A 25,839-nucleotide genomic window follows, 5' to 3' on the forward strand; every position below is an offset into this window, starting at 1 on the left:
AGAGAGAGAGAGAGAGAGAGAGAGAGAGAGAGAGAGAGAGAGAGAATTATCGTCCGCCGCGATGAGTTCGCCGCAAAGTAACAATCTTATTCTTCGTTTATTTCCCGCGCGGACAAAGTCTATCGCAGAACGTTTCTATGCCTCGAGTTTCTATTGAATTCTTCGCGACGTGAATCACAATTGGAGCAAATCCCCGCGGATACGAACGTTCATCTTTCAATCTGATTATCAAAATGGATCGCGCGATTATTTATTCGATTTGACCTCTTAGGTCTTGCAACGTTAGCATATTTATAATAACGCAGAGTACCTATAATATTAAAGAAGAAAAAAAACAGTAATTAATGGAAACTGTGAGTAAGATGCACGAAAATTCGCTCGAAAAGCGTTTGTTACTTCCACTTGATAATGAGTATTAATTGTCTTCCTAGTTCTTTGTCATATTCTTCGACATCTTCTGAGTAAATATTTCTGAGTGTTTTAATAAGCGAGGAATATCGTGTTACAAATCCGTCGAGACTGCGGTACTCGAAATTTCTTCACGAAGTGAAGAGCAGATGTTTGTCTTTTAGGAAGTGGCCTCAGAGAAATGTGAGTATCTTCTTCTCATTTATTTAGGTTCCTGTTCCCTCTAATTTGACTAAATCTCTCTTCCATCATATTCTCTCTCTCTCTCTCTCTCTCTCTCTCTCTCTCTCTCTCTCTCTCTCTTTCTCTCTCTCTTTTAAGCATAAGTTGGCAGCAAGTGATAGTACAATGCCAGTCTTACCCACGATGCTCTTCGTTCTTCCTCGAATATTCCTCGGAATAAATCATTTATGGGAAACGGCGAAATCATACGTTTCGATGCGCAGCTATAGCCCGATATCGATAAAGTTGAAATTGGTTTCGTCGTGTGTACGAGATGAAAATTCATTGCACCGTTTCACCCACCGCACGGCCGAGATATCGATGTAATTAATGAAAATTTGACGTTGAATGCGAGGCGCTGCGAGAGCTTCGATTACCACAGTGGGAACGATGTCGATTGCGTATTTGTAATATTAAATGTTACATGCTACATGTGCATCGTGTACGTACATACATCAAACGCGATATTTACAGAAAGGTTGGAGTGCACGCGCGAGAAATCAGCTCATTGCCCGCACCACCACCATCGCTATCATTGGCGCGCCGCGCCGTTCCGCTTTGTACTATACCCTCTCGCGGATATAAAGATAGCGGATAAAGGCATCGCGGAAACGGAAATGGACTTGCAAAGCGTGCTGCGAAAAGTTGCAAACTTCTACAGCGAAATAGGCTACCGCCGGCGCTCTATAGCCGAATTTAGAAGTGTATCCGTTCACGTTTTGCACGACGTCGAAAGACTTAAAAAAGCACGCACGAGTGCCTCGAAAATTGCGATCCGTATCCGACCAGTCGAAAAACTGGCATCATGTATATCGCCACGGTGCACGGTAAACTACATACTACACATACGGTTGAATTTCTTGCGGGGTATATAGAGCGAGTTTAACTTTTCTCCCTTCGCAGATGTATGATCTCTCTATGTGCCATGGAATACTTGAAGAGTAATTCGATATGCATCATATATATTGATCGGCCAATACATTCGTAAAAAGAGAAATAAACGAAATACACGTATTAAATTAATTTCTTACATATATGTATATTTAAAGTTAGACTAAATTTTATAATTATTTTAAATTTAATAATAATAACTTTGTTATAATGCAACGATTAACAACGACATAGATAGTAATATATGTGTGTATACACACGCACACTAATAAAATTGAAAATATAATATCAGTTGCACGCAGTAGGTAGCTAAAAATCTAATTGCTTAAACAAAATTATATAAATATAATTGTATAATAAATAAATATAAGTACTAACAGAAAACAAAAGACGTATTATACATTAACTACATATAAGTTAAATAAAAATATTTAATGTATACATGCAAACAAAGCAAGTATAATAATATAGATATGCAGAAAGTAATGTGATATTATAATATAAATTTTATGTATATAGTATTTTAATAATAATAATAAATTATTTTGTATTATATTATAATATTATAACAAAAGTAAAAATAGAACAATTATATATTTATTACATTTGCGTATATAAAACGCGAAAGTTAGAGAGATAATCAGTCAGAGAAATAACTCGCGACGAGAGCTAAAGATTTATGTTCCATTAGTTTATACGGCGGACTTGAATTACGAGAGACAGTTAGTCGCCTCAATTAAATCAAAACTGGCACAGAGTTAACCATAGTTTCCCACGGTCTGTCAAGATCCCTGCGGATATCGTGCATTATGTCCATATATCGGCGGCCAACGTCAACGTGACGTGGACGTCCTGACAATGACCTGTACCGGATGCCAGCCGATAGCCACGTGACATCCTTCCCATCCTTCCGCTTGAAGGGACGAATGAAGCTTATTCCGGGGTATGAGCAAGTGATCTCTCGCCAGGCTTAATTGGACGATTTCAGAATAGAGAATCAGTTCGCGTATCAAAGCAATATACGTCCCCTTACTTATATACGGAATAAACGAGACTCTCACCAAGACTTGAACGAGACGAAACGCGTTCGTGATTTACGAGCATTGTCGTCAGATGCTCGTGACGCGAGTTACGTCCGAACAAAACGATCGATTTCTGTCTCGACAGTACTCGTGGCGATTACTTACGGCTCCGTCCGCCGTCTAAGAGGAAAAACTCTAACGGGAGTGACAGTAATACGCAACTTGTTATAAACGTTCCATTTATTTTGATCCTACTACGGCGATACTGTTGATGGACGAACGCCTTATATATCGACGAGCTAATTATCCGAACTTGGGAACTGCATTAATGTAGAAAAGGAGGCAAAGCTGTCTCTTCACGTTATTTCGCGAATTACATGGAAATGCGAAATTTCATTAAAACAAGAGAGTGCATCGTCTCTTATCGGATCTTATAATAGGATGACATTAACGAAGATCAAAGTGTACTCCCAACGAATAAGAATCTCTCGATCTATTTTCTTCCTTTAATTCGCGATCTACCGATACCCACCTTCTCTGTCTAATTAGCATTTTCTCTTAGATTCTATAATTAACTATGGAACTCAAAGAATTCTCGACAAGGTGAAAATACAGCTATGTTTTTTTATGTGCAAGTTAATATCTATTGATAGCACACTTTTTATTCGATATCTAAAATATTGCTTTTATATACGCAAATGTAATAAATATAATTGTTCTATTTTTACTTTTGTTATAATATTATAATATATAATACAAAATAGTCATTTAAAAAAATGTTAAAATCGTCATATTTTAAAAAGATTTTTTAATGTTTGTAGTAAAATAAAAATGATAAAAATGACATATATAATCATTAAGAATATATTCTTTTTATATCTCTTATGTGAATTATTTCAGCGCCTCGCAACCGCTCGTGACTCGTATTTGACATTTCTATATTTACCTACTTATCATTATTGCCTGATTTTACAGATATTTTTATCGATATTATTTGATTAGCCTATAATTTTCTGTTTAGTTAACAAATAGGTTTTTCTCTTTTCTAGGAAATCTAATTTTTTTTACATCAACCAGAATACGTTTATCCATTCTGTCATTATCAACCATAGAATATAATTTGACTATGACTTTGATTGGTATAATGTAAAAATTTTGGATGTAACACATTACTTCGATTTAATATCCGAGATGTTATGTGTATACCTACTATATAAAAGACAAAAGCATTGAATTTACAAACATCAAACGTTTAAATCATCTTTTAAACAGTCGGATAATATTAACTTAATATCGGATAATATTAACTTAAAATCAAAGCACTTTGTTTGACCTATATAATGTCTTTCTCTTTGAAATATTTGTTCAATTTACTGACTTCGATCCGTGTTGACTATTTTTGTAGTTCATTCTTTATATTTATTATTCTTTAACTTCTTTTGATCCAATATTCTTTAATTTTATAATTTTATTCTGCTTATTATTCTTTTGACTACAATGTGGTTTTTATAGCAATTTACTCATGCGGTAATGATAAAATTAACTGATTTATATTCGTGGTTTTGAAAAATTTTATCTATTAAAATACGTTTTATAACAGACAGTACATTATAATTATAAATATGTATTCATATTCATATCTTTAGATTCTAACGAAATGTATCATGCAATCGACGTGGTTAATTTAAGCACAATACGTACTTTAAATACTGCAGTCTAAAACCAAAAAATATTACGAAAAAATGCTCTCATTTTTTCTTTTATTCTATGTTAAAGATGATTCAAATATGAGTCAAAACGTTTATGTTTTATGTAATTATTAAATATGCATATATATTTAATAAATTTTGTTGAATTGAATAATCTACGCATCACTTATATTGCGTTTGTTCCCTAATAGCTTTTGTAGTAATTGAGCAATATGTTCGAAAAATATACAAGGTATAACTTTCGAGTGTTTAACTATATGATTAATGTCTATTTTACCCACGTACCGACGATCCACTATCATTGTTCATGCAGGTAATTCAAGATTTAGGGAGAATCCTAACAAATTTCATTGAAGCCCGCGAGATTGGTTCGCTATCGTGATAATTGCGGCTCGTCGAGTTCAAAGATCAGGCATCGGCACTAAAATGGGCATAAAGCCACGCGAAAGGTCTTTTGCGTCCGCTTAATTTGCAAGGCATTAACCTTATTATTATGGCGGTAATACGGCCGCGCGAGTTTGCCGGGAACAACGTGTGGGCCGGGGGAGGGTGGTTGCACGCGAGCAATCTTTACAGCCCTTCTCGGAAATGAAAAGTCGTGTACCCCTTCCTTCCACCCCTCAGTCGCGAGCGCACGACACTCGTTCCTCATTTTTTTCCTCTTTTCTCGTGAACTCGTGCTCCTCCTTCTTTCCTTTCTTCTCTTCCTTGCCACTCAACATGCTTTTCTTTTTTCTGAATTTCTCTGCTCGCCCCACGACTGCACGTTAAACGCGATTTTTAAAGCAACCGATGGTAAAAATTGCTTCATTCGTAACAGTTGACGCGATGCAGTCATATAAGTTGCTTCTATCGCTCACTATTGAATTGTTCACATCGTCATAAATGTTTCACACAAATCGATTTTGTAAAAATGTACAATTTTTCATTTTTAGAGTTTCTCGAGTAATATTGATTGTTTTACGGTTATTGTTATCCATGAAACAATAACGTCTTTAAAGGAAGCATAAATTTAATAATTTATACGCTCATATATGTATAAAAAGAAACTTTAAAATATTAAAAGAAAGAAATGTATGAGTCTAACGCAATATTAAATTATCTTTAATTAAATTATAATAATATTCTCAATGATAATGTAATAAAATACAAACGTTTCAATTCTATTTTGAGTCGTCATCATCAGCGTACAGTTACAAATTTAAAAACCTCAAATATTTATGCGATATTAACTGCATTAAACTTGCATAGCCCTTCTTATAATGTTTGGAAATAACGATATGATATAAATTCATTATCCCGAAAGGCTTTGACATTATGAATGAAGAGATTAGATTTACTCATGAATTTTTCCAGATAAATCCGACTTACTTAATATCACCAATGCAATGTATACCTACGTATATGCATGCGTTGACGGAAATGTTACGGAATTCCCGATAATTAAAAGCTGAAAATATTCTCTGATGAGTTGCATTATCAAAGTATATGAAAGCTCAGAGTTTAATTACACAATAAGATCATTCAACAGCTAATCGATACGTGTTTGGATGATCAATCACCGAATAACATGATTTAACGTCGATGGTAGCATTGTAAAGCTATTATATCATATTAGACGGAAAATTACAAGATGGGAAGTCTATTTGGTAGTATTATGTTTGCAACTCGTTAAATATGTGTGTATTATATACAATGCAAAAATCGTATACTTTATATCTCATTGTCATTACACAAATCACACGATTGTAAACATTATCTTCCATAATAATTTCCGTGTTTAAATTCGTACTATAAAGAGATATTATAAATTTCTAAATAATATAAAACATATTAAATAATATGAGTAAATAAAAAAACGATTTAAATGGTGTAAAACGTACCCTTTTAATCAAAATAAAAGATACGCATGTTTAGCATTCATTTAAATTAAAGCTTCTAATTATACATGGAGAACCTCCTCCGCCGAAAATCAGTTTCCTCCTGTGTACTCATGATATACTACCAGCCACTCTCTTTCCTACACGCGAGAAGATTTCTCAAGTGTATTTGAGGTTTTCTCTTAAAGCTGACCTAAATGCGATTAATGAATATGCAGTCTTGTAAATTCTGACATTAGAATTACAGTAATAGTTATAGTGAATTACATAAGTGAATGAAATCATCCAATAAGTGACTTCTTTAGTCATACATTTTCTAAAATTTAATTAAATTGTAAAGCGTGTTGGATTAATTTAGCTGATAAAATGTTACTAAGAAATGACTTTCTATGACCACTCTATAAGATTACAGTAATATTGCAGACTAAAAGGCACACAAATAAACCTTACATTTTCGTTAGATTTGCTAGAGATCATTCGTTCTGCATGAATGTGCAAATGTTCCATCGAACATAGCGCTAGTTATCGTACGGAAATAATAATTTTGTTAAAGAGTATCTAAAAATTTAGCTAGAAATACAAATCTGTGAAAATAACTTTGTTGGACTGTTATAATAATTACGTACGAATCTCAAGCAAAATGATCAATGTTAAAAAAAAAGCTTTGATATATATTGTACTAGTTTGAGAGTTCTATATAATTACTTTATATTTCAATAAAATTATTTTTAGATCTGTATTCAATTAAATTTTTTATTATTTCAAAAAGCTATTCTTTTTAACAAACACCACAAACTTTTGAACAAACATTATATTTTTGTTACAATTTCTATGGACTTCGTTTTACATGATCTCATTGAATATGGCGCTATTTACCAGATATATAACCGGAGGCGCTTCATGCAGTGTAAGGGCGAGTTCCCGAAGGAAAATCGGTTCAACCCCGATCTAACCCTCGCCTCCGGCAGCCTACTTACTCGCGGGGGATATTTCTTAAGCGACGTAAGACCGCGACGACGTAGCACTCCCGCGAGTTGTGCCGTGTCGTTAAAATAGAAAGCGCGGCGGTGCGGCGGTACATTTGCCGGGGACTACCTACTTCAACCGGACGAGCCGAGAGGGTGAGGGAATGCAGAATGATCTCACGAGGGAGACGAAGTTCCCAGTAAGTAGCCGGCCGGCTATACGCGCCCCGTCCGTCGGTTTGAACCTGGGAAAGAGGGTCAGGTCAGGTCGACGCGCGCGAGAACTAGTGCGCCGCCGCTGCCACTACTTTCGCCGTGCCGGCGATGAAGCTGGAGCAGACTCTGGAGCGCGGGATTAGATTGCTACAGATGGGATGCGAGAGTCTGGCCGTATCTCGAGAATGCCAATTTGATTTCAGTACGAAACGGCAGAAGACCGTGCCGGAAGACCGTAAAGTATACAACAAACGCTATGGGAGCAGCGAACCCTACATCGCGACTGGGAGCCGGTCGGTCGGTCCGGTCTCATCTGGGTGGTTCCCTTCAAGAGAGAATGCGAAAACGTTTATATTACGTATCTGTCCTGCTTCGGTGTGCAGATACGACATCACTTTATAATACGCGTAATATTTGAACAACGATCTTTGCATTTGCTTCTGAGAATTGTTGCCGCTTCGGTGACTTAACCGAATCGGGTTACTTCGTATCGTTATTGCATTAGCTTATTTAATTATCGTATCGATGAACAGATATAGATTCTGCAGATGAACGTCGAGAAGCCATTAAAGAAAGTATAACTCGTGAGAATATTTCAGATAGACGGAGAGAGAGAGAGAGAGAGGGAGGGGAAGGAAGGGAGGGAGGGAGGAGAGAAAAAGAGAGACCTTTCTTTTGCCGACTTTTGAAGCATGCGAAAAAGATTGGAGAAATAATGAGTTTTGAATCGCCCGCATCGCCGATAAGAGAATCTTGAGAAAAGAGCACGGATACTTATATTTCACTTCAATAACTACGATGTGCTTTACTGTAATATTGTATGATATATAATACGAGTTTTCTTCTTTCCGTTATTAAATAAAGAGATAGAATTTTGCGCTTTCCCGCAGTATGTCAAACGCATTATAACAAACTCCTCTTCTTCTTTAATAATAAAATAAATAATCACACTGAGAAAAATGTTCTGGTAGTACGAACAAGAAGTACAAACAAAACGAATTCTAATTATACCAATCAGAATTCTATAGTTATCGTAATTGAATTTCTGGTTATCTTAAATAAAATATAAATACATTTAATTATATAAATGCCTAATTTATATCTTTTTGGTTAAATCTATATAACAGATTTCAATTAATATAAGTCTTTTTTCATTGCTCGTATTATTGTTTACTTCAGTTACATTAAGTATCCGTATAAAGTACATAGATATTTGTGTCAAATAATACATTTCACATGTTTCAAATAGTTCATTCAAATTTTTATGTTAACTTAAAACAAGATAAATATGTTAAAATGTAACATAAACGTTATGTAAAATTTAACATAAAAAATGTAACATTTTTACACAATTTGTAAACAAATTGTGGAAGTATGTATATTTCTTCAGTAAAGTTTATAGTATATGAGTAGTTTACTAAGTTTTGAGCCTGGCAATGAAACATATTTTTTAATATAGTCTCCTTTTAGTTCCATATATTAGGTTCTTCTCTTTTTTCGGAGTAGATGACTGTTCCTTGTTCTTGTATATGGATTCATGTTTCATCACAATCACGCAAGAAATCCTTTGTATCTTGAACCGGTCCAAACACTCCTTTCCGGTCCAATATTAGCAATCGCGGCACTTATTACGTGGCTAGTTTTCTCAGATTGTTAAAACAAAACTAATTGTAAGAGTCACACGTGACTGATAATTTGCCAGCATTAAATATTAAAAAGATGCAGCTTTTACACTTTGCAACAATTTTCGACCAGTAATGTCATTTTTATGTCCAGATTTAAAACTTGTCAAACTATCCACGTATATTAAATTAACACGTATTTTATTCACTTATTTTAGAATTTACGTTTTAAAACTATATTTTTTAAATATTATAAGTACAATGTGTTTATATATGTATATTTGTTTACTTACTAATAAAAAGGTTAAATTACTACTCAATCTAACAATAAGTATAAAATGTTTTTAACTATGTAAGAGTCACTTAGCATAAAACCAGTAGGAACGCTTTATTGAACTTTATTCGGATAAAAGATAGTCGCAATATTCACAAGAAACTGTCTCAATTGAACAATTCATTTTGTATCTAAGAAATATATGCTGCTACTTCATTCAATATTATACCGACAGTAACCATGCTATTTAATGTGCATAGTCGAGCTCGAACTTGAATATATCTTGCATGCTCATGCACTCACACCACTGCAATCGCATATCTCCGACGCATCATCCTATTTCCGTACAATTACGAGTAACATTATCTATGGAAATTGCCACTTACTCGCGCACGATGTACGCCAGGCTTAATCCTTGCGTACTCAAACCTTAAATAGTGAACGGTGGTTTTGGCAATGACAGATTTCATCATTAATGTAATACGATGGGAATAACAAAACCACGACTTGAGAAACTTCTTTAAATTGGATGAGGAAGAGAGACGAGAATGAATGACACGCCATCGTTTGGACGGTAAACGAGGGAAGAAGCGAGAGAAGATTATGATACCGTAACACGAACGAAAGTGGAAGAGAGGAAGAAGGACGAGTCGTCCGGCGGTTTCCGAAACGAAGTCTTAACGACGCGACGGAACCGATGAAAGCGGTCTCCTATTAGCATTCTGTATAATCTACTTGCGAGTGCATTCGAGCAGCGACGTACGACTAAAGCTTTGCAGTTCGGGAGTACTCGCGGCAGTCTTCGAACTGCGGCAAGAGCCACTTTGTAAGTTGTACCAGCCAAGAGGCCAGCAGACTAACTTGCATTGCCCAGAAGTTCGCATTGGTTTGGTGGATTTCTGATTCTGATTGAGTGTGCTACCTTTTCAACAAACGCACGCGTTATACCCGTTATACTCGTGCGCATTCCAACTGTAATATCACGCTGTGATATTCAATCGGCGCGTCGCGTTCTCTCATTCGATATCAGCTTCTTGTGGCGTTAATTGAATATCTAGCGGTTGAGTACGAGGGAGCTATGATAACAACGGAGCGGTGAACGAGAATTGGTATCGTGAGGAAATGAAGGTGACTTTATTTCAAGTCCATTATTTCAATAACGCTTTTTCTATTTTCTGTTAATGCAGTTAGACGGCGATAGTAGTAAACGAATACGAAAATGTAATAATATAAACAGAAGAGACGATAAATTATATCAATCTTTCCCCGGTCTAAGTGCAATGGAGAGTAACAAAACATGTAACCACTATCAATATCCTGTGGAAATCTTTCTACGAGATGTAAAACGGCAGAGATAACAAAAATGATAGCAACCAGTTCGTTAATGAAGAAAAGTCAATGCAGTTTCTTTACTCACCGACCACTTCGAGATAACCGATCTGGCTTTTCATGGGATCCGTGTTTATTTGACACATGTACCAGCCTCGATCGGACTCTCGTACTTCCCGTATATGAAGAAACCACGTCCGGTGGTCACTGTGGGAAACCGCGATCCTGTGATTCTTCGTGATCACGTGGGTTGCTATCGTCAAAATAGTTTGCGTATCGACACGCAGCCATGCCACCTAAAAAACAATATATCTGTTGTTATTATGTATGCCACAAAATAACTATTATTATTATATGTATGCCACATTATTAATAGCGGTCTATGCAGATGAAATATTAAACATTAAATCTGTGTCAATATCCGAATCATTAATTAATAATAAGTTTATAACAGTTGATTATACATGGTGATGTACGATTAGGTATTTTAAATACCACAGAGCTATTCCTGAAAATTAAGGAAAATGTACAAAAAAAGGAAAATACGAAAAAAAGTTATAATTTGAAGAGGAATAAATAATGAAATAATCATTCTTTTTAATGAAGATTATCGTTACTTAAAGAAATAAAACTGTAAGGTTTTTCTTTACATAATATAATTTTGTTAGTTCAATGTTGTGTTCAAGATTATTTGTAGATTCTGAATATCAATTTTTGATATGTTCACGCCGATATTGCGTATATTGCCTTTTTTTAACTCTATATGATCATAGTGAATCAAAATGACCCAAGCATATTGTAAATTATTTCAAGAGTATTAAATAAAAATTTGAAAACATTATAAATTTAAAAAATTATAATTTTTCAAGTAGAAAAACTTATTTACAAAAGTTAACATGTTTACGATTATTTTTAGTGTTAAAATTAAATTTTTTATTACAACGCCGTTGCTCCATTTTCTTAAAGGATGAAATTATATACTTTAATTTTTTAAAAAGTCAATAGAACTAATACTATTGATTTAACTTCAAAAATGGTTTAGATTATTTTAACTCAAAGTAACCATCGTGTTTTTTGAAGTGTGATTATAAAGGGTTAACATAGTCTGGAAATTAGTAATAGTATAAATGCGATTAACAGTTAATGTCTTATCTAAATTAAATTATCATATTGCCACGTGAATTTGGTGTAAACTGTGATTCACATTACTTTAAAACGTTTTCAAAAATTTTATAGAATATATATAGTAATTAAATTGAAGTGTCTTTTTATTTCAGTACTTTAACATCATAATGCAACGCAGTTGTTAATCATACGTTAATAATAAGCAGAAACGTGCATTCTCGTTAAGGAAAAGAGTATCTCTTTTCCACGAAATGTTCCACAGCACGGTCGAGACCGACATCCTTTAATTCATAAGTCTCCAGCCGACTTTTGTATTCTAGTTCAACGGACCAGCGATTCTTTTCCCGCCGTCTACCTTTCCACGAGCATTCGCCTTCGGATTATTCCCCCTCGGTTTCCGGTCTGTCCATATCAATTATAATTTTTCATGGCGCGGCCGTTCCGTTGGAGAAATAAAACGTCGCGCGGGATCATCCGGGTGGCCATTCCGTTATTATATTATTCCAACAGTTTAATGCTCTTTCATTCGCCCCATGTTCTGTATAACGAAGTTTCGCAGATAATTGCCCCTGGTTTGTTGCATACTGTTCGCACCCCGGGGTAGTCGATCAAGTAATTTATAGTAATTTAGCGAGGCGGGTTTGCGTATCGAGCCATGCTACAAAATAAACCGCGATGAATTATGGCGTTATGGAAATTATATATAAGTCACAAAGTTACGACAAATTATAGGAAGCAACTTAGACTTGCGAAAAATTTGCGACGTTCATAAGTAATGAATCTGTATAAACCCAAATAACACAACTGATCTATTTGATCTCGAAAAGCATTCATCTTCTTAAGTTACTTTATGAATTTAGCTCTATTTACTAGAAATAAATTAAGAAATATATAATACATGTAGTATATTTTTATGATTGTGAAAAACTGAAAATTAAATTTAAAAAATTTATTTTATTAGAAGATTAATTACTGGTACAATCAATATGATATTGATTGTACCAGTAATTAAACTTCTAATAAAATAAATTTTTTAAATTTAATTTTCAGTTTTTCACAATCATAAAAATATACTACATATTTAAATACACATATAATAATTTGGAATCAAATTTATCTTTTTATTATTTATTTTAATACAAAATATTTAATTTTTTCTCTTTAGTTTGTTATTTTTACTGTTATTGACAAATATCTAATTACAAATATATATTGTTGATTTTCCAATCTCTGGATACACTCAATTATTGAGACATTTACCTCACAGATAAATACAGAAAGTGTACAATATCATTATCGATTAAACGCTTTTTTATTGTCGTCACTTTTTGCGAAGTACTTCGAGTATCAATGTGTTGTACACAGAACATGTTGTACAACAATCGACTAGTTAATTAAGATAAGTCTATGTAACGTTGTTGCATCGTTGCGCGCCCTTTACATTACACCATGCGAAGAATCGAGGCAGACGTTATTGACATTAAATAAATCGACGAAGTATTCTTAACATTTTTCCGCCACTGTTTGCGCTTCGCGCTGCACGCTCTTTCTGAGTGTAACATTCGATTACGCGATCGGCGCGCTTTCTTTGTGGGGCGAGTTCGCGAATGACGGGGAAAAATTAGGAAGGAAAAAAAAAAGCGGAAAGTTGCTTCCGGCGTTCTTTAAAGTAATCATCCCCCTCAGCCGACAAAATACGCGAGTTCACCCCCGGGGCACCAAACATCGCATGCATGTCATCCCTGAAATTATAACGTGAACGGGTATCCGCAGGAATAAATGTTTGTGCACTGAAATAGCAATTCCATTATCCTGTACCTTTGAAGATAATAGATGCAACGGGCGTTGCGGGGACGCTGGTGAATGTTACCGCGAGAATACGGCAGGAATAAACGCCGACTGTCCGGCCGCGAGCGTAACGTGCATAGCGTTCGCAAAAGGCGCGCAAGAAGTTACACAAGCACGCAAATCGGCAAAATGCAACCACCTCTCCCTTGCCATGTCGTATGAATAGCCCTCGTCCGGACTTTTCAAGCGAAAAATCAGATTTTTCTTTGTGGACCCATTTTGGCACACCCGCTCCCCTTTTATTTTGTAAACTACTCGCTCGATTTTTATGAAACTTGGTCTCTGTGGGGTAGTTTGATAATGTTTTATTTGAATTCGAGGTCTCAAAACTAAAGAATTCAAATTAAGAAATCTAATATACTATATGAGGAATAGAATTTTTTTTAATTATCTAATTGCTAGAAAACTTGATTTTAAGGAATTTTAATTGTGAAATAACATCAGGTTTCCAATTTTGCGTTATTTGAAGATCATTGGTGTTATGTAAACTGCAGTTAATTTTGATATCCAAATTGACTTTCGAACTCTGATTATGAGAACTCTGTGATATTTATAGATTTTTCTTCAACTAAAACCGAATTTTATTCCATACAGCACAGAAACGTTCCTATATTACAGGAGATCTGTCCAGAAGATGTTCCCAGGATATCTCTTGGATAAAGTGTGCCGTATGGGATGACAATCAGATTACTCTTTTAATTTTAAATTTTAGAATTTTAAGTTCAAAATTAAATTTAGTAATAACCCCAAAAACCTTTGGAAACAAGATGTCTATTTAAATTTCTTTCTTAAAAAAGAATTAACGATCAAATTAGCTGCATATAGGTGTGATAATACTGTGGCTGGTCAGCTCGTTCGCGGATTTGCTTATTGACGGACTTGCTTGGGCGATTGCAACTTTAATGATCTGCCCTTTCTCTGCTTCAGGCGTGAATAAATGTCGCACCGGAGATGTTATGCGCTGCCATAGCAGCGCTCAGATATCAACCTTTTATAGGGCACTAGAGCATGATATTTTATTTATCACTCCACGTGGCTGATACACGGCTAGGATGTCATCTGGAGGGCAAGTGATACTTTATCACTTAGGAAGTGTAAAAAGGAAGAGAACTTTCATCTATGATAAAAATTATATGTTTCACATTCCTTCGATGTAAAAGTTGTTCAAAAAGCGTTAAAAATTTTAACTTTTTTTTCTCTTCACCAAGTGACGGAGAAAAAACAAAAGACATGTAATAATCATTAAATAATCAGCAAATAAAAACATATTTGTTATTTATATATCGTAGTTTGCAATTATGTATTCTAATACTATTAAGTAAAGATTGCAAATGTGGGACTAAAGCCCGTGCATGTTACGCATCGGAGATTCAGGATGCAAATTCGTCCAGTCAAATAATTTTAATTTTAACCCATTCTGATTGATCGAATTTTAATCTTTAATTCGCGATTTTTCATTTTTAATGCATACACTCTTAAACCTGTATCGCGTTGTATCTCTAAATTCGAGATACTAATTTTTCTGTTTTAAAATGCAATCTTAAGTTGAAACTGAGATATAGCAATATTATAAATTAAATTAACAAATAATTTAATGATACTGATGATAATAAAAGCATTTTTAAAAACTATAAGAATTTATTGCAAAAAATATTACTTGAACTAGGGGTCTTAATAATTAAATTCCATCTTCAAAACTTTTCAAAATTACTGTCAGTTTTTACAGCTAGAAAAATGTCAATTATATTATAAAATAAATAAATGATAAACGTATTCACGAAAATGGAAGAAGATACGAGCATGCTAATGGTTGATACATCTCGTTAATCTGAAAGATACTCGAGAATGAAAGGACCACGAAGGTTCATTAGCGAACCGTCTCTCAGCCGTCCGTCGACCTTTAATCCCACATTCGACCACGTCGATTACTCAGTTAATTATCTCAGATGACGCTGCTTCAAAGTCAGCGAGGTGATGGAAAGTACATGGAGAGGAGAGGAAGGGAGATAGGGGAAGAGAGGAGATTCGGAACACGTGTGTCTAGTACGGGCGACTCTCGGATGCAGATATCAAGCAGGGCGCCTGTAAATCTGCCAGAGACCGGTGTGAAACGCTGGATGGTTGGATTAGGAGAGGAGGTAGAGGTTGAGGACTGGTCGACCACCTAGTCGGAAGCACCGCCATGAACTATTGCATTTGATATCCACACCGATGAATGGAAACGTTGAGCGCGCCCTGTCCAGCGTGGCACCGCCATCTCTGACCACGATGAACGTGAATGCAGGTATAATGCCCCCGTCGTGCTTCCGCCGACTATGATAACCAAGTATTTACGGCCGCGAGACCATCGCGCGAGTTTCTGTAATTTACGGAGACCCCGAGAACCCGGCCCACGTCGGCGACTATGTGTCACACTCCATGCTTTCCTCACGCGACTTTTCCGGATGAAACGGTGACGACGTGAGGTAGCACTTTGTGCTCACTAGAATTTTTGGGCCCCTTATCTTAAACAACGCTCCCTTACTTTTGAAAGTGATATAACTCATAAAAATTAAATTTTTCAAAGGGGGGAAGCTATTTTTCAATTTAACAGAAAATTATTGACCAATTAAATAAATACGAGCTAAAAGAATATATTTTTAACATAATTAAAATTTTTATTATTTTTTATTCTAAAAAACTATCTTTTTTTGAGTTTGATGATTTTTTTGTTAAACTCTCTCTTTTTTAATTTTTTGTTATGATTTTGACAACTTTTAATGAAGTTGAATTGATTCCATAGACTTCTGAGTACATATCATGTGACCATGATAACGCACTACAATTTATATATATGCATCATGTGAGAGGTGGATATAAAAATTAATAATAGCCTTAAGGATAGCCGACTGCTTGGCAACAAACAGCGGCGAGAAGTGATCAGTCTAATTATAAAAGTCTGTAATTATACAGTGCATTTTTTTATGATTGATGGAGTAATGTTTACTTAATCCTCATCAGATGTAATTTTTCATTTGATGTAACTTTATATTTATAAGCTGATAGATTAGAAGTAACTCCTTGATCTTTTAAGGTAAACTAGTGACACAATTCTTTTCCAAAATTAAATTTTCTTTCAAAACTTAAACAAAGTAAATTTTTTGTTAGTACAACTTTTTTTTCTAAATAGCATGCAATCCTGTCATTGTACATTTTATCGTCATTTTTATAAAATAGTTTTTAAATAGGTGGCATATTCTCTCTCTTAACGCACATGAAATGTACCATCTATCTCATTTCTAACAGCACTAATAATGTCGAGTACATCCAGTACGACCACATTCCCGCAGAAATCCTTTGGATGTTCGTACACACAGACCGTACACACCGCTGCATCTAGCATAAACTTGTTTTGGGCGACGGTTTTCCCGACTTTCTCGACGTCCGCGACGTGTCCCAGGAAACATTCGGCTCAATTTCTACTTCTCAATTTCCGGCTACCTCCAAGTTGCTTCCTCCAGAATCGCGGTCCGTTCGCTCGCCATTTCTCGAACGACGGACCCCGAAGTTTTTGATAGAACCGCTCGGACGGGGGGACATAGGCAGAGATTTCGACGAACTTCGTACGAACTCGAGATCGCAATCTTACGGTCATCGACAATCGTCAGGGATCAGAGAGGAGAGTCGAGATTATATAGACTCGTAAGATTAATTTTCAAGGAGTCGTACCGGCGAATACATGATGGTCATAAAAACGACAACGACAGTTCGGAAAAATCGTATATACTAGTTTTATGACTTTACATGGAGAAGTCCATCTTGGATCGTATATTTTCACACTCGCGGCAGTTGAACCACGTGGCAAAGAATTTCGTGCTTCGCGCGTCTTAAATCAGTGCCAGCACTGCCAGCCGTCATCTTTGATTTAGTCGGCTGTGCACGATTTCATAAACTCTTGAACAAGATATAAATTACGAACGAATTTCTGTTGCGTCTTTTATGTTTCTATATACATGGCCTGGTTTTTCACTTTCTAGTTAATTTGTGATTAGATTTAACTTAATAATAATATAAAAATTGTAATTCTTTAGTTATAATTAATTATTAAACTGACGGTTTTGTAATAAATAATTTAAAATTATTTCTACAAAACCGTCAATTTCATGATTAATCACAGTTTTAGAACAATATGAAGTGACTGTGTTAGATCGATATAAATAAATTAAATTTTAAATAAGAAAAGATTTGGTCGAAGCGGATCTTAATGCTTAATATTTTACATTTCTTGTGTGAATTTATATAATAAATAATACTTCAATTACTCTCGTAAACATTAATTTTACGCTGCTATTATAAAAAGTACCAAATGCAAACCTTTGTGCCAGCGTCAGATAAAAACTTTAAAATTTCAGAGTACGTGCACGCAATACTGTAATGTAAAGCAGGTATTAATGAAACAAGTTTCAGAAATTTTTCCATCTCGTGTGATAAGAGTGGGCTTAATGGAAATTTTCAGATCGCACAGGACAAAGAGTTCCGAGCCACGACAATCGTCTGGCAACGATCTGTCGTAAATTTGCGTCTTCACGCGAACGTTGCGAGATACCGTATCGTATACACATACATACGTATGCGGACGAATCCGCAATGCCGAGTTCAAACGAAATGAAGCCGCGGGTAATTCCAAAATTCGGGTTTCTTGCTCTCACGCGGAATATTAACTAAGCCCGCGTGCAAACAGTTGCCGCACGACGATCCGCGCCCGATATAATTCCGCGCGGAATTGAATTCCAATACGCCACTTTCCCATCCCGCCGTTATGAGGATGACATTTTCTTTTTTCTTCATTTTTTTCCACCGGGTCTTACCGCGAGCGCGGATAATCGGCTCGAACGACGGAAATGCATTCTACGACGATGCACTTTGGGGGATCGGGATTTCATCACCGTTAGCAGACGTTCCGCCTCGTTCCCGGGGCTGCGGCTGCATTGAAATAAAGTTAGCGAAACGCTAACCACACCGTTGAGCCACTGTGGTCCTCCCTCTCTTCGGACGTTGAAGTGCTCCCCCGTAACCCTCCGCCTCACTTTTACTCTGAGTAAAATCTTCTCCAGATACAGTTCTTCTATACGACGCAATACGAAGTTATTTCAATCTCGGCGGTGGTTTTGTTAGGATAAAACAAGCTAAAATGATACGTGATTTGTAAATACAATTTCAATTTATAAGACGCACACGATACGCGCGTTTTGCATAGTGTTATGATCATCTTACTTCTCCCTTTCAGTGTCTTGTCTAAAAATTATAAGAAAACTGTAAGAGAAAATAAGAAGCACACAATAACAACAATAATAACTATAATTATAATAATAACAATAACTTTATTAAGTACAGCAATTAACAACAATATAGAGAGTGATGTATGTAGAATAATAAAATGGACTATATCGGTTGCACGCAATAGGTGAGACTGCTGCAGCTGAGGATTAATTGTCTTTTATGTAAATATACATAATAGAGACATCAATTTAAATAAATAATTGCCAATATAATTATACAATGTATTTAACGAATATAAATAATGCGTCTTTCTCTAGTATTCTGTATTACATTGGTAATTATTTATTTAAATATTTATTTAAATTTATCTATTGTTCATAGATGAAGAATTAAATCAGCTCTTCAGTCTCGTCTGTTGCGTGTAACTAGTATTTTCAATTAAATGATTGTAGATACGTCATTCTATACTTTTACTAACTTAATTAAGTTGTTATTATTATTATTGTATGCTTCTTATTTTTTGCGCACACAGTTTCGTTTCCGTTCAAAGTTTGTAAATTTTATTTAAACGGCAGAGTAATTATCGAAAGCACGAACTGCTGCGCCGCGTCGAGTTAGCTTCGTTCTCATGAATAATATTACGTCACTTTAAAAAACTCGTATAAAATTCTCGGAAGAAGACCAAATGATGACACACACGTGGAAACCGGTAGTTCTAAAGAACAAGCTAACAGCTGACGAAACGTGGTTGGCGCAATTGGCGCAAAGGTTTAACACGCGAGATATAGTAACCTAGCATAATGATGGGGATATTAAGGTAATTAAGGTCTCCAAAGTAGTCGACGAGTGTTGCAGCATTAGGTAAAGTCCCTCGAGAAGCCCTTTTCGAAATGTCAGTACTAAATGTCATACGTGTACAATTCTGGCAGATTGCTTGTCTATATGCTGGCGGTTCGATATTAGTCCCCGTTATTATCAAAACTCCCTTCGTTCCGCTAAACGCGCAAAGGGATAAAGTTCAAACTTAATTGCGCCGCTAATGCACGATCTAAATGCATGCGTGATGAGGGCAATGAGATACTTCCTCTTCCCTTGCCCTGCAAAGCTTGTGGCATATTTTTAACTTAGGTCGGAAGCTCCTCTCTTTTTCCTCTCGGCAAGTGGAAAAGAGACACCTTTGCGAACTTTAATTAATATTGCCGTTACTATACGCCTTTGCATTTTTCTCTCGGAGTGCAATTTTAATTCGACGACGCAATTTAATGGATGTAAATGTCACGAACGCAATTATTATTCGCAATTATTTAAATGGGACGTACCGTAAATTAATATTTCCTACTGGATAAAACATCGTGTGGAATCAACTTTTGGACCAGCTAGCCTTTAGCTCTCAGTTAATACAAAAGGTCGAGAGGATTAAACCTAATCGTCCTGTTAATGTACGATCTAAATGGATATTTGTCCCGCGGGTATCCGAAAGAAGGCCACAACAACGCGGGAACGGCAAACAACATTCCCTGTGTTCCAAATCTCTCTAGCAATTATGCAGCAAATTGTGCCGCGCCTGTAGCAACCATTAGCCACGGCAGAGATTAGACACGTTTACGTTTTTGCTAAAAGAGCTTAATTAATCGAAATGCAAGCAAAGGCGAAGGCACTTCGCATGAAAGGTATCTTTCGCACAAAAATGTATTATATACGCGTATATAATACGCATACCGGTTAACGCACGGTGAACATTGCCTCGATTTTGAGTATCCCGCAATTTGCATTAAACCATATTCGTCTGATGATATTCAAATTTAGTTAATTCTACTGACTGATTAATTGCGCGCGCGCAGTACAAACGTGATGCGTATATATTATGAGAGATCGCGCACTCGACTCCGATATTCATTCATTTCTAACGTGAAACAAATGCGAAAGATCGGAAGTACATATAAAGTCCATTTCTAACCAATGTACATTAACTTCAATTTGTAACTGGGACATATGGATTTTGGAAATAATTTAAAAACACAGTATATTTTTTCTGAAAAAATTTTCAACACATGTTTGTATCTAACTAAATTAGCAATCAGTTTTATCAACAATATTTTTTAAACAATCTTCTATCATAGACGATAATTGAATTTGAAAAATTACGAAAAACACACATAATTTATTAAGCTTCAAGGCCCCTTGTTTTTTTAACGTAACAAAAAATATGTGTCCTTGTTATGAATTAATCTCAGTTTAACTATTTTTCCTTCATACCTTTTTCTAGTTGTAAGCATCAGAGAAAAATAAAGAGTAAATTAAGGTAAGAACTACGTTAATAGAAATCTAAAAATGAATATAAATGAGTTTATAAATAGCTAGGCACGATCACATCGGTCGTTAATTCTTTAATTCTATGACATTGACATCGTCTATTGATATCACGTCCGCGGTCCCTGAAAATTACAGACACGATTCTTCAATTAACTAATTATTATCTGTCTTTGCGTAGCGGTTATGCACCGCGAAAGAATGGTCATTGGAGCCTGATAGTTTCAGTAATCTGCGTTCCAAATGCATATCGATCTCACGAGCACCGCAATTTACATTTTCTTTGCTCGTCCCGTTTGCCCTCCTCTCTTCCTCCGGTTAAATTACATTACAATGCCGGGTCTGTCAAATAGCGAAATAATTCTGCAAATGTTCCTTTATCATTGTCATTGAATTTACCCTCATGAAATATTTCGCGAATGCGAATCTTATGAATCTTCAGAGAATGCTCTAGATTCCAGCGACGTCATTCCTTTGTGCCCTTTTACACTCATTATACAACATGCCACAGACTAAAGGCAAGGCTAACTGCCACGTTAATTCTCTATCTAAATGCATATTTACTTCATGAATATCGGTCTAATATCGACTGCGAGCGGCAGTCGCAAAATCTCTCGATTTCGCGAACGAAATAGCCATAAATAGTACATGTGCTGTCCATCTTCAATTGCCAAACATTCATAATGAACAATTCACATACTCTTGCATCTTATACATATTTCAACCTTACATTACTCGCGTGGCTTGTTTTATAAACGTAATTATTCCCGTGGAATATTTTGATACCCCAACATATTGTACCTTGATTTTCATTATCCTCTTAGATAATTTACAACTAAATAAAGATTGATAATATTCAATAAAAATAAATAATATAATAAGCATTGATAATATTAGATAAAAATTAAGGCAATTTTTTTATTATGAAGCAATTTGCTCTAAATTTAATAATATATAAATAACATTCTCATATATTTAGCAAATTTATAAGGCGGGAACATCCCACGCAAGTAATAAAGAGTTAATATCTATGAAACAAGATTAAAATTGCTCACTCTTTTATGTACATTTTTCATTATAAAATTTATCCGCTGTAAAATTCAGACTACGACGTCGATAACATTATTTTGCCGAGACAGAGTGAAAAATTGTATGTTCTCCTCCATTAATCGCGTTTGCTTTCTAATTAGCAAGATCGATTATACGTTTACAAGGTTGCCAAGAGTTACGAGCTTGTGCCCTGTCACGGTTGAGAACAGCCGAGGGTCCGAAGGGGTTCGTCTCGTAAAACTTTTAACTTCATCAGCTATCCATTTAAGCAATGTAGTTAGTACATTTTACAAATTAATGCAATTTTTCATGCATCAAACGATGATTTTCTTTATCTTTATAAAACTAGATCGTCAGACGGAACAGTAAAAATGAATGTCAACGAAATATTTCACAACTTTTCATATGTGACAACTGTAACACGAATAAAACTCATAAAATATTAACTTTCCATTTTGGTCCCTTTTAATACAAACAAAATTTTAATCTCTAATTTCTTTCCCATTTTTCTACTTAAATTTCGATTTTATTAAATAAAAGATTTTAACATTTAAGTTAAAAATCTACTATTTAATAATTTACTAATGAAAAGTAACCTTGATTTTTTTACATTGATTGAAAGTTTAAAACAGTAAAACAAAATTTGGGCTAGACAAAAAAATCCATATTGCAGACAAAGAGAATAAAAATATAATTGCAGACAGAAAATTAACAGAGAAAGAGATTATACGCGCGCGGCGTTAACGGCAAATCATATTTTTTACGGCAAAAGTACGTGAGGATAAGTGCCTTCGTCTACCACTGTTTTTCGTCGATTTCCGATTGCAATTGGACAGCTGGAAACAAATAGAATCGGAGCTCAGCCAAGTACACTAGTACATTCGGGCAGTTACAGAGTTAATAGTTTGTGGATTTAATCCAGCGAATCCAGTCACCATTATATAATAGCACGGTAGATCGTTCCGGAGAAATGGTTGAATCGAGTGAGAGAGTCTCGGATTAGCGGATGCATCAGTGCTTACAGAGGACCATGATTAATCCAGCCCTATGGCCCGAAAGCCGATGAGTCGGGGGCGGCCTGCAGGCAGACGAGGCGGAACGCGGAGACGGCGGTGTTTGCGAATTCAGATTGATCCGCGACTGCCAGATGCAACTCCTCTCAGCGACGTGTAAATTCGCTTCCCCGTCGTCGGAATATAAATTGTCGGTGAAATGAGTCGGCGGGAAATACGGCGAAGAAATACAACGATCGCGATCCTAAGCGCCAATTAGAGCAGTACGTCGTCTTATCGGAAGAAGATTGGAACATGTCGATCGCTGAATATTGATTGCTGAACATTATTATAATGAAGTACCTATTATCTGTCGTTGAAGAATAAAACGATGAATGAGAAATGAGAAATATCATATCTTATACTCAGATGGTACATCTTGATTCATTTTACATTACTCCAAGTTTTAATTCATGCAAGATACAGCGCACCATTAAATTCATTGATAATAAACGTACTGTTATATTATAATAAACCAAGTTACACTGTCACGCTTAGTTATACTAAAGACAAGCGCAATTAGTTAGTTATTATCTAGTTATTTTAATGAAATTAACCTGTGCCGCGCGCGCGACATGAATCCGCTTGTCACGTTTTCGAACAATTGTACCACGCTTTGGCTCATAATTAAAATTGAATTACAGATGACGATTGAAAGGAAACGATCGTGGGAACCAAACAGTAATCGGCTATACGACTTTAAGTCCAGTTGGGCATTAATTAACGAGTCACGCTTATTCAAGTCAAGGAGCCGAATGCGCCAGCCAAAACTTTGCAATTAAAATTCAAGCAGAGCTGATAGCTCTCGGTCGCAACTGTAATCTCGCAAAGACTATGCTCAATCACCCGGTCAACCCATTATTATATCCTGAGGCCATAACTTAGTCCTGCTTTCATGAACACCTATTCATTATATTATAGCGTTGCTATACTGAACGCCCCAGTTCTGTCGCGTTACCTGTCGAATGCATGGTCGACCAAAAAGACATAATTGTTTCAAAAGCAAGACAATAATAGTGCGAGTTTTTAGGAATTAAATGTTCGAAAGTTTAGCAAAATAGATTCCAAGAGACAAAATAGATTAAATAAACAATTTCTTCAGCTAAAAACAGAACTCATTTCTTTATTATAAGAACAGATTACACTTATCGCGTCCGACTACACGGTCAAAATCGTTATTGCATGTTTAATATTTTCATTCTATATCGGTGACTCTAAAATAAGCAGTAAGCAATGTCTATCTACCCGCGATCAATGACAGGGACCATTTGAAATTCGGTACGCCTGATGCGATTGACGGAAAGCTCGGCGCTCGGTGAGGATATCGCGTCACCTAGCGAAGTAAAAGGGTTAATGTCTACGGTGCATATTACATGGGAAACCAGAAGCGGCGAGCCTGGAGAGGCGTCGTTATCTCCGCATCGTGACGATTCAAGCCTCCCGCCATAGCTGCGGCTGTTATCCGTCATCTTAATGCATAGCCGGAACACCGAGCGACGCACTGCTGGCTTATAAACGGCGCGATTATTCCACCCTATCCTACCCCATTGGACTCTCCCCTATCTGTCCCCTATGGCCAACACCACGTCGTCCCCCCACATAAGCAATGTCGGGCCGTGGACGGGTCCGCGTGGTCTCTATAAATGCATCAATTTGAATTTCATGTTGGGCGAGCCAGCGCGGGATGAATAGTTTTCAATACCTTTCCTCTTGTCGATCCTTCCCGCGATTCCAGTATGCCGTTCATCGCGCGTATAAATCTTCTTTCGATCTCGCAGATGCCGCTATTCTTCGTAGAATTCCATCGTAGTAACCATGTTTCTGCGATCACTGTGCGAAGGGCTGCACGTTTTAACTTATTTAATCCGATAGCAAGAACTAATACTTTTTTTGACGGAAAAAATATATATGGGTCTTTGTGATTTAAAAAAGTTTTCTGCTTGTTTTAAAAAGGTTATAAAATTTTCAACTGCATATTAAAAAATTGCCACACTTAATCTTATTAGCATAAATGTAATACGATTAGTCTAAATGGATAAAACAAAATGATGATAGGAAATAAGATTGTAAAACATAAAATTCTAAATCATAATGCTACTTAACAAAAAAACAGGAAAATATTTCACCAGAATCCTGCATATGTTCCATACCGAATTATAAAGATACACTTATACTTGAAATAACGATTGATTGACTCTGTCGAGGAAAGATCAGGAGACGCGGTAGCGTCTCCGGCCATGTTCAAAAAAACTGTTAATCTTATCCACGCTATACTACTTAAGAATAATGACTATTACTTATATATTACACTGAGCTATTTTATATGATCGATAATTAGAGACCAAATAACCTGCATCATCCCTTAATTAAGCGACTCTCAATTAATTCTCGATTGATGGAATGTAATTCAAACGGTGCGAAAGCCACAGTGCGAATGACAGATAGGTACATACATTCAATTGCAATTCGTGAGCATCGTGCATGAAACGATTGATACGATTTTACCCCTAATTGATCAGAAGAATAGAATATTTGCAAACGATGCTATTTAACAAAAATACTTTGCGTATAACGATAGAATTCTTGTGATGTGCAACAATAATCTACAATTAAATTAAAATACATTGCGTTAAATGCCAGATATTATTATTAAACAG

The sequence above is a fragment of the Cyphomyrmex costatus genome, unplaced genomic scaffold, assembly GCF_001594065.2.
Source record: "Cyphomyrmex costatus isolate MS0001 unplaced genomic scaffold, Ccosl1.0 scaffold36, whole genome shotgun sequence".
Classification (NCBI taxonomy): Eukaryota; Metazoa; Arthropoda; class Insecta; order Hymenoptera; family Formicidae; genus Cyphomyrmex; species Cyphomyrmex costatus.